Source organism: Anser anser (assembly GCF_964211835.1).
Source record: "Anser anser genome assembly, chromosome: 7".
Taxonomy (NCBI): domain Eukaryota; kingdom Metazoa; phylum Chordata; class Aves; order Anseriformes; family Anatidae; genus Anser; species Anser anser.
Window position 1 is genome coordinate 15860425 of NC_139727.1, and position 10905 is coordinate 15871329.

At 37.1% G+C, this 10905-nt stretch overlaps 1 long non-coding RNA gene across 1 annotated transcript in view; it reads right to left on the reverse strand.

Moving 5' to 3' along the window:
• Window positions 1-1108: 1108 nt before the first annotated feature.
• Window positions 1109-10905, reverse strand: part of LOC310903007 — a 91001-nt gene continuing 81204 nt past the window's right edge. The window contains exons 4-6 of the long non-coding RNA XR_014587224.1: window positions 10823-10900; window positions 9089-9206; window positions 1109-5996 (exon numbers count right to left, since the gene is read on the reverse strand). This is a non-coding gene — a long non-coding RNA (uncharacterized lncRNA). The remainder of the gene's footprint in view (window positions 5997-9088; window positions 9207-10822; window positions 10901-10905) is intronic.

Consider the following 10905-nt stretch of genomic DNA (forward strand, 5'->3'; position numbering starts at 1 on the left):
GAGCTCAAATTTACATGCGCTTACCAATTTTTTATTAACTGATGGCAGTGTAGTGAAAAAAAATGAACAGTTTTTGTACTGTGAATGTAAATCAGTAAATACTAAATATAAAATACTGCAAGTTCTGTGTCTAACCTGAGGCATCTAATTAAGGGAGCTTCTCATTAGAAGCACAGGAGTCATACCTTCAAATAAGATAAGCAAGAACAAAAGGCTGCAACACCTCATTCCCTTCAACCCCTCAGGCCACAAAATAGCTAAAACAGCCAAAAGAATGCTATTCACAGAATGACAGATGTGAAGAAAATGGAAAAGCAGCGAAGGACAACCGTGAATGCTGGACAGGAAGACTACAATGAAGGGAATAACCTGACCTTTGCATTAGGTATGCAGCTCTTGTGCTCACAAACTTCTGCGTGGATCCAATATCCCCAAGCCCACACAAAGAGCAGCTGGTACTTGGAGCAACTACCCCCTTTCCTGGCAGTGTGGCAAAAGCCGCACAAATGCCTGGTCGCCTGCAGGTTGGGGCTGAAGATGCTGAACATTTTCGAGCATCCCACGCAGAGGGCTAGGAGTGCAGCCCTTTCCTGCATGGGACACGTTCTCCTCCTATTGCTCTGGTGTTTCATACTATTACATGAATTTTTCTATTATATAAGAATAGAATGGCAGGCTAGGTACTAACTGCACACCAGGAAATTCCCCTGTAATCTTTTTGTTTGTTTGTTTAAGTATTGGATGCTGAGTCACCGACTCCCATGTCATTAAACTGGGCATTTGGTCAGGCTGAAATACCAAACTTTGATTTTTAAGGTGTACTCCTCCAGAAATACAAGATCAACAATTGAGCCAGTTCTGCCCTGCAGAGACCAATTTGAGAACACACTGAACCTCAGCTTATAAAATAGCAGCTCCAAGTGGTGCCACATGCTGCTGATTCTGACATGACACTGTGTCTTTGCACGGCAGGATGATGAAGCACCCTAAAATTAGCCTTCTTACTATTTCGTAAAGAGCAAGCAGAAAGGTAGCAGCCTGCACTGAGGAGAACAAAGAGGCACAGGAGAGGACCAGAGCTGAGGCTCACACACAGGCAGGTCCCCGCACTTCATGGTGAGCACTCTTGGCTTCTTTGCAAATTTCCATGTTGGATTGTTTAGTGTCCTTTCTTATCCCAACCACAGGGTGACCTGGTTGTGAAAGAAGAAAGGTGACCATGCAAATGGAAGGGAGGGGGGAGGATCTGTTCTCTCAGGGGACTTGGGAAACAGCAGAGGGAACAACTAATGGTGAAAACAATACAGGTGGTCTTTTTTCTTAAGAGGGGTGTATGTGTTGGGGGGGGACTGGCACTCAATTCACAGAATGAAGCTTGTTAATGGAATAGAACTGGGAATGGAAGAAAAAAGTAGTACTGGTATGGGAACCAGAAATACCACGATAAAGCCCCCTCTTTCTGTTGAGCCAGAATGAATTTTTCCAGACATTCAGCTCTCTTTCTACCCCATTTCTTAGGCTTTACAAGGAGTAAGATTTGAGAAAAAAAAAAAAACAAACATAAAGGCAGAGGGAAGATATGCATGGATGTGTCTGGGTGCAAGAGTAAAGGAAAAGGTTGTGGACCAGCAAGAAATTTGCAAATAAGAAAAAAAAAAAACTTTAATTTTTGATTTGAGTATCAGAGGGCACAACGGGCAAAACATCGAATGGATGTTAGGGCCAATTGCTAGGAGAGCAGGACACAGCATGTGTCTCTAGGAAGCAGAGGATTCAGCCACCAGCTCAGTGCAGTAGCCTGTGGCCCTGTGCCTACATGATTGTCAGGATGTGCTGTTTTCTCTATTCCCATGGTAGAATAAGAAGAATAAATGGGAATAAAATAATTAACTCTGAGGCATAACCTGTGACCAGTATGTTCAAATTACATGCTGCTGCTTCTGTTGGGAGTTTGCTTTCAATAATATGGGACTGTTTCGTAACAGATATTTATGTTTGGTAAAGGTGGTTGGACAGTACTCTTTGCAGTTTTCATGATTTAGTTCAGGATAAGACTCATGATTTCACATGTACTACTGAAACCCAGAGGGGCATGATACTTTAAGATCTATTTTGGTGCAGTTAGCAACTGATATTTGGTATAGCATGGACTGAAATGTGGTGCCAAAATGGTAGAGAACCTGTGCCACTTGTATCAACTACAGCGTAGGAAATCTCTGTTCAAAACACGGATTAAATATTCATAGTGAATGAAGATTCTTGGACAGGTGGAAAATTAGATTTTTCTTGCAGAGGTTGTTAAAGGGCTGCACAGAAATTATATGTGAGCAGTCAGAGATTGGAGTCCTTGGGAGAACTTAACTCTGAATTTCCTATGAAGTAAGTCTCAACCTTACTACTGGAATAGAAGAGTTCCAAAAATTTTCACATCATTTTGGAGAGAGAAGCAAAGTAAATTGCATAAGATGAGCAATCAAATCCTCATAACTATGTGAAAAAATGGGATCACTACTGCTTCCCTGTGCATAATTCATATGTAGATAAACTTAATGGCTGTTCATGTTTCTGGAGATCTTGCATCCTGATACTTAATAAGCTACCATTTAGGAAGGAAAATTGCTGCAGACTAGTGATCTTTTGTTTCTATTTGATGACATTGGACTTGTGCAAAATGCTGACAATTTTGTTTTTGATTTTTAATGAGTGATTTAGAGACTCTTATTTCTCTCCACAAAATCTTAGGACAATGTTTTTAGAAGACTGTTTCTTTGTTTATTTGGTCTGTCAGCATCAAAAAAATGGCTTCAATTTAAAACTTCACACTTGTAAGGGGAGGCCAAAGCAACTATATATCATTTTCAAGCAGAAACAGTTGAGCAGCCACCTGTGCCAAACCTCCATTGCATTTAGCTGTCATTTTTTTCTTGGATAAGGAGGGTGGTATCAGTGATTAATCACCCATGTCTGACTGATGAAGACTTTCCTGTCATTAATGTCAACAAGCCACTAGGACACCACTAAATATGATCATTGATCCCAAAGAGAAATGATTGTTTGAGGAGTACTAGATAGTCCCCACTTAACATGTGTTGAATGGGGGGGAAAGTAAGTAAGTAATACTTATTTACAAAAGTATTTCCTTAACTTTCATAAAAGAACAATACAGGGTTACTTCCAGCTTCTGCAGGGTTCTAGAGCAGAAAAAATGACCCTTAAACATACATAGACATAAATTTGAGTAATCCTAGGGCTTGGATCTATGGAGATTCAAGAGAGATTATTCCTGAGACCCTCTTAGGAAAAGACAGCATTTCCATGAAACTGAGACATAGCAGCTTCCATACACCCCAGTGGAGACACCCAAAACCATACAGATTGCCAGCAGGAGTCAGCTTGAAACTCCAATTTCATCACAAAACACTTCCACAATATTTTTTAGCTTGTAAACTTGTAGAACTTTTAGCTTGTAGACTTGTTAAAAATATTGTGCCCAATATGGTAAAACTTTTGTAAATACAAACAATTCAATACAAACAGTATTACAATACTATAATTGCTGATAAGCTTGAGGCAGACTCAGACAGCTGAACACTCTTTAACAAACAGTATAAATATTACAAAACAAATTGTTTTCAGTATAACTTTTTTAAATAAAATGAATGAAATTAATATATAGTAATTAATGCTTATTTGACCTGATGACCAAGTGGTTGTTTTGTAGTAAACGGTATTAGGATTAAAAATCACTTTTCCTGAGAAACGAATGACATGTGATCTTTATATTTTTTTCCTGGCCTCTTGTTCAAATTTGAGCCTCTAAATAGTTCATCACCATTATAAACCTGCTTGGGTTATCTTCCAAGTGTATAATAACCATAAGCATTAAAACAGTCTGTTTATAACTCTAATAATCCCTTCTGGCTTCCCTGCAGAATTGTAATAGCCATGACCTGAGAAGCGTTTTTTTTATAACCACTACAACTAGTCATAATTTCCAGTGAGTTATATCAGCAATGATCTCTTAAGAATCTAGGATTCTGGATTACAGTGTTTTCAGGTCAAAACTTATGGTCAAACTTTCAGGTCAAACTTTTTATCTGATGGCTAAGATTTAGTTTAGAAAATTTAATAGCAATACATAAAAATCTGAAGTCTATGCTTTTACAGCTGTTCCTATGTGCCATTCATTTTACAGCTAATTTTGGCTGGATACAGAACTTACTATTTGCCCCATTAACAATAAAACAAAGAGTTATAATATTAATTTTCCTGATGTTTTCTAACAAGACCACAAGTTAAAAGAAATACCATTTGACAACACAATTAATTTTTTTGAATATGTACATTTACATAATTTCAATGGAAACTCAGAAGCTCAATAAATTAGCAAATAAAGTTATCTTTATAGCTATATTTCAGGAAATGCATTTTTTAAAAATATTTGTAAAATAAAAAGTTTCAAATCAAAGATTCAAAGACTATTGCTTGCCTCTGCCATAATTTCTTTGGACATACAGTAATCAACATAAAAAGAATAAAACCTGAAGCCAATAATATATTAATTGTCACATATTTTCTGATGTAAACATTTGGCTGCAACAAATCCTGCGTCTCAGGATCTAGACCGGAGAGATTTTCATTTCTCTGCAAAAGAACTGAAGGCTTTCTGTTGCTCAACATGAGTGGACAGCAAGTATTTCAGGATTAGGAAGAATATAACATAGGAAATACATAAACACTTTCTTAAGCTTTTCAAATTCAGGAAAGAAAACAATACTGTTTGGAGCACTGTTATCCCTTCTTAAGAGTTTCATGAACATAATCAAAGGGAGCCCATGGAAGGGCACAGGAAGTAGCCATATTTGCAAGGTAGAGACTATTCTTCTTATTATTATTATTAGCCTTATTCTTGGGAATCAAAATATTAGTTGGTTCTTAGATTTTTAAACTTTATTATCTTGACTAAAGCTGGGAAAACTCTGGAAGTTCTTCCCACTGAGTTCTTTCTCTTGGCCTTCCCTGGCCAGTAATCAAAGCTGTAATTTTCCCTGCTGCCCTTTCCTGTAGGTCAAAACCTCAGATGGGTAAATTGTTTCTCAGTGGAAGTCAATGGAAATAATGCCAATTTAACCTAGTTGAGCCTTGAATGGATTTACATCACCGAGTACAAAACTGAGTACAAAACCACAACTGAGGATGCAAAGTACGAACATATATGTGTTTATACTCCTTTTAATGCAGAGCAGTCAGCAAACCAAAATTCATTTCGCATCAGTTCCAACCATGACAACATAGTATCAGCGGTTTTGGCTCACCTTCCTGCTCCACTCACCACTTACACTTCTCTATCCACTCCAACACCTTAAATTCTATTTAACAGCTCAATACACAACAAAATAAATCTCCTGTATACAGTAGAAACAGTTTTCATATATGATACCTGTGTGTTATAAGCATGGTTGAGACTTTCTAAAGTCTCTTCAAAAGGTGTACCTTGATTTTCAAAAAATGGTGAAGATTCACAGATTCAGGTGACTGCCTCTAGTCACCTAAATGTCAAAATCTTGGAAAATATCAGGTTATATAAACACCCCAAATGTGAATACACAACTGGATCTGCACAGGCAATCCCTGAGCTTTTCAACAAATATGTACAAAAATTTGAAGTATGTGGTTTTAACTATTTAATGAAGATGTAGGCTTGTTCTTCATAGGTTGTCTTTGAATTTTCAAACCACTAAATATTTCTTTACAAAATACATTTTGTCAATTCACTATATTTTCCTTATTTAACATTAAGCATATACTTTAAGAGCATTGTATCTAAAATTTATTTCAAACATTAATACATTCACAGCCCCATACCATCAATTAAGCATATCATAAACATTTTTGTGCTTTAAAAAGCCTTTACTAATTTTATTAAATGAAAAATACTTACCATAATATTTGCATTTTCTTTACCAGCATCAATTTGAAGTTTTCCAGTATTCTTTCTAAAGCAAAAAGAAGTGAGACATTTAAAAAAGCATTTTCAAAGGCACACTAGGCGGAAAGAAAATTCCTTTTTATAACTTGTGTGATAGCACATGGCATTACTATATGTCACAGATGTACCAGTTGGTCTAAACTTGGCTTGTAATACACATGGTTTATCAGATCAGAATATATTTTCAATCCGGTGATATATCTTTTGACTCCTTCTACTGGCTAAATTGATATTTGACTGTTTGGAGTCTAGACTGTTCTAGAAACAGACAACTGCATGAGCAGAACCACTGGATTAAATGTGGCCTGGGAAAATGGTCATAACCATTTTTGATTACCAGGTGATTTCTTTGAAATGAGTTAGAGGTATTAGTTTCATAATAGGAAAAGTATATTGCTCTTTCTCTCATTCTCTGTCTTAAATACTTATGAAAAAATCACATTCGGACCAGTTAACAATTTGCACAACAATTGCACAACAATTTGCATTCTGTATGGACAGAATAGCCAATATCTCACTCTATTGCTGTACTGAAGTAATTTTCTCAGTAGTGATCTTTACTTTGGTAAGTGAGCTTGCATTACCTGAATAGCTCTTGTTCTTTAGCTAGACAGAGTCATTCAGATTTTACTGGTGTTTAATATGCTGCTACTATCAAATGACTTGAATTCTCATATCTGTACATTATGAGTTTGCTTGTGTTTAGACTACATACGTATATTCTTTTTAAATTGTCAGTAACATTGTATCCCAAGGAAATCTTTTTCTGAAGCTTCATTAATATCTACAGATACGACTTTTGCAGTGCATCTTAATATAAATTTTCACAAATGATGTTATAATGCCAGTCAGTTTAAAATTACAATGAAGAAAGCAACATTTAAAGTGGGAAGGTGACTCAGTGGCCTGAGGGAAAGAGTTCCAGACAGATGAGGCAGCATAAGGGAAAGAGTGCCAGAATAATTGGGAGGGGCTGGTAAACTGATCTCAAGCAAGTGTAATAAGGTGACACACCAAAGTGCTGGTAAAATATTAACTATTTCTCATAGCAGTCACCCAATGAGATTCAGAGCATGGGAATGATATCCTAGTTCCATTTTCATTTAAAAATGGCACTGTTTTAATATAAAGGAGGAAAACTTTAGAAGCCTTAGAACTTCTACAGAAATTGTTTCTGTTTGTCTGTACAAGCAGATGGCAGGACAGAGTGAATGCTTTTAAATGCTATACACAAGTGGACAAATAACAGTAGCTTGTGCTCATCTCCCCAGCTGACACCAGAAAACACCACGCTCCTAGCCCATGGGCCACTAATTGATTTACTGCCAAGCTTTTCTGCTGCCACCATGTGTCTTGATCACAGATTCCACGTAAGCATAGATATAGAATCTCTTCCCCAGCTGTAGACCTTCAGACAGGACTGTTTCTCAGTTCATCCTGTTGCACCGTGGTAAAACACTACACACAGTCTTTCCTTTCCATGGAGTTTCCTTCTACCATAGTTTAGCAAATTGTTATCAAACTGTGTTCTCCTGCTACCTAATTTATGCTTGTCAAACCCTCTGCTTCAGTTAGTTCCTCTAGCCACCTCACTGAACAATCACGTTGCTGTTCTCCAGAGTGTTTAACCCAGGCCTACCTACCTGGGGAGCCAGTGACCCCACGGACTACCATAAACACTGCTGATAAACCACTGAAACCCTCACTGGAATGTGCTTGGGAAGCAAGAGGTCTCTAGAAAGTATTTTAAAAACGTGGACTATCTGTGAGTGCCCTCTCCTTACTCTCTTCTAGCAATGAGCCTTTAGCTAGGACATTCTAATTAGGGGTCTATCTGATGAAATCTAATTTTGGCATCCAAGTTAGTGAATGTTTTATCCTGTTAAACATCTAGAGCTGATTTCCTCTAAAGTTCTGTTGCCTATAACAGGTGCCGAAGCCTCTGGTGCTCAAAATACCAGCCACTGATTCTGGTTTTGGTCCCTCTAAAATTCTGAAGGTCCTAATCTACACTACAGTTAGGCTGAGCTGCCTCAGCCCACTGGTAGAGGGCTCTACCTGGCCTTCTTGTATTTAATTTGCAGTAGGCCTCAAGGCCTCTAGCATAAAACAAAGAAATATACTGGAAAGCCACTACACCTAATTAGAAAAAAGATACTGAATATCCTTGTATTTTATATAAATGGTATATATATACATTGCTAGTTCGGACAGAAGGCAAAAAATTCTGAGTACATTTTCTTCATTGCCATGCAACTCACATTAACTGGGTTCCCACAAATAATAGCAAGGCTTATTTTGCTCTTTTTTTGTTAGAAGCATTTATGGACTCTCAGTGAAGTCTCTCAGTTCCTTTAGGATTTTGGAATTTCTTTGTAAGTAGCCTGGACAAAATTCTGCTTTCAGAATTTCTAGATGTGCGATGCCATTTAAGTTATAAGGACTGCACTGTAAAACATTGTTTGACAAATGTGCAGTTAGAAATAGAGACTATGGGGTTACAAAATGCAACTCACTAGCCTGACTCTTAATCCAATTTTAAAAATACAGCCTTTAATGCATTGTTGTGTTAATCTCAACCCAAAATCAAAAGGCATTCACATGTATGACCCTGTCACTGGAGAACAATAAGCAGTTAACAAAGGCAGACACTGTAGATGTCACATCTGCTTAGTATCAACCATAGAAATAACTACCATGAAAATTATTTTTAAAACTTTTATTACAATACAGAAGGAGAAAAAGTTCAAATACTCAAAATATGAAGTTTATAATATGGCTTTCCCTTCAGTAACTGTCCCTTATCTCCTTTTCCTTCAGACTAGGTAACAAAATACCTCCACTATTTTTATCATTTCAAGTGACAATCTGTTCAGTTGGTATTAATTGTGGCTATAAACAACCTTTTTAGATACTTTGGATATTTATATTCTAAAGAAAGGTAAAGAAGCTAACAGAAATGGATAGATTTGTAGCTGCTAGGTCTAATCATGTCTTATCTGAAGAACAAATTAGCCATGCTACAAAAAGAGGGAGAACGAACCCAGAAAAGTTCAGCAAAAGTCAGAACACAGTGTTTGGCTTAGTGCCATCTCTTACACGTAATCTGAGGAAAACGTGTCCAGTCCATCACTGCATCGGCTACACAAAGATCTGGCAAACCTGTACCAGCATCAGACTTGAGATGGTGCCAACAGCTGCTCTCTTAGTTGGAGGCCTGAAACAACATGGCAAAGTAAGTCTCTGGTAAGCCAGACAAGTGGTTCTTATCGTTCAAGTGGTTCAATGGTTCTTATTGAAAAAAAAAAAGAAAGGCATGAAAGACAAGAAATAAAGTGAGGAAATAAAAGAACAAAGGGATGAAGAGGGTCACAGTAGGAATGCAGATTTTACAAAGTACATAGTGCCCCATATTAGGTGAAGACAGTAAACTGGCATTGTCAGATCCCCTTCTATTGTCTGTTTCAGACTAGTGAAATCCTATAGTATCAGGTAAGATCCTGTAGTCTGAGCATGCTGGGAGTAGTAACCCTGACTGTAAATCTCACACCTTGCAGTCAAGCTGTTTTTTGGTATCTAACCCAAATCAAGCTTCCTCCTGCTTCACTTGCCCAAAGAAAGTCATGAATTGAACAGCATATCCCCTTGATATTTTGTTCAGTAATTAAGCCCAGTTTCTGGGTTATAAATTTTAATCCGTTTACTTCTAATCCACATTTCTGTTGATTGCCAGACATTGTATCCCCCAAGTCACTGGATTTTATAGAGAGAAGCCCTCATCAGTATTATCTCCAGCTTTTCTGTTTGATTTTTTTCTGATTTTTAAAAGCAATCTTATATAACAGGTTGCATCAAACTTTTGCTTTGTTGAACAACTGTCAGCCTTTATATATCAGTACTTGCTGTATGCTTTACAACTCATTAAGTCTGGTAGCACTGACCCTGTCCCAGAAGGAAGGCTGACGTGAGCTAAAGCCTGCACCCCGAGATGATGGTAACTTCAAGGAGATCCTACTCAGCCTAGTGAGCACTTCCAGATAGAGCTCATGCACTTTATGTTTGAACCATACGTGATCCGCTTTAAAATTTGAATGCTAGCAAATTAAAGAATCCAGGTGCTTGTGGAATGCTGAGATATCCTGACTTTATAAATAGATAAATAAATAAGTTTGAATGGAACAATCTAAGAGAACCTAGTAAAATATTAACTATACAGGGAATAGTAAAACATGAATACTTTTGTTAACTGTTTTCTCTGACAGATATCTTTGCAAGTTGACCAGCTTATTTTAAAGGCTAATATTACAAAGGTTAGTATTGTACAAAGGATAACACAGCACAAGACAGAAAAGATCATAATTTGAAGTAAAGACTCAGTGTCCTTCATTTTTTCAAGGCAGGGAATCCAACTTAAAGAGACACTTTCAAAATTGTGCAAAAGCTTTTTTTACAAAAAAGGTATGTTACAAATCCCCTTTTACAACTGCTATCCATAGCACAAATTATTTCTTGTTCTGAGGATTATCTCTACTATTTTATAGAAATATTGATAACATTTTTCAGATATACCATTTCCTTTGTATCAAAGCAAAATACTGGTATTTTTTATTTATTTATTCATTAAAAAAAAAAAAAACACAAATACGTGGAACATTGGATGAAACTGGAAGAAGACAGCACAAGAGACTGTGGTTCTGTGTGGATGACCGAAAGACTGCTTTCATTGTTGTGGCTATAACTAACTCTTTGGAAAAGTCTGACTCCTCTCTCATTGATGTCAGTGACAGAACAATAACTAATCTCAGTGGAAACACATCAGGCCCCATAAATTACCTGTATATTTCACCTGAATAATTCCACAACTGGAAAATTCAGTCGTAACACTCAGGCAATCCTCACATGAGTGCTGTCCTGTT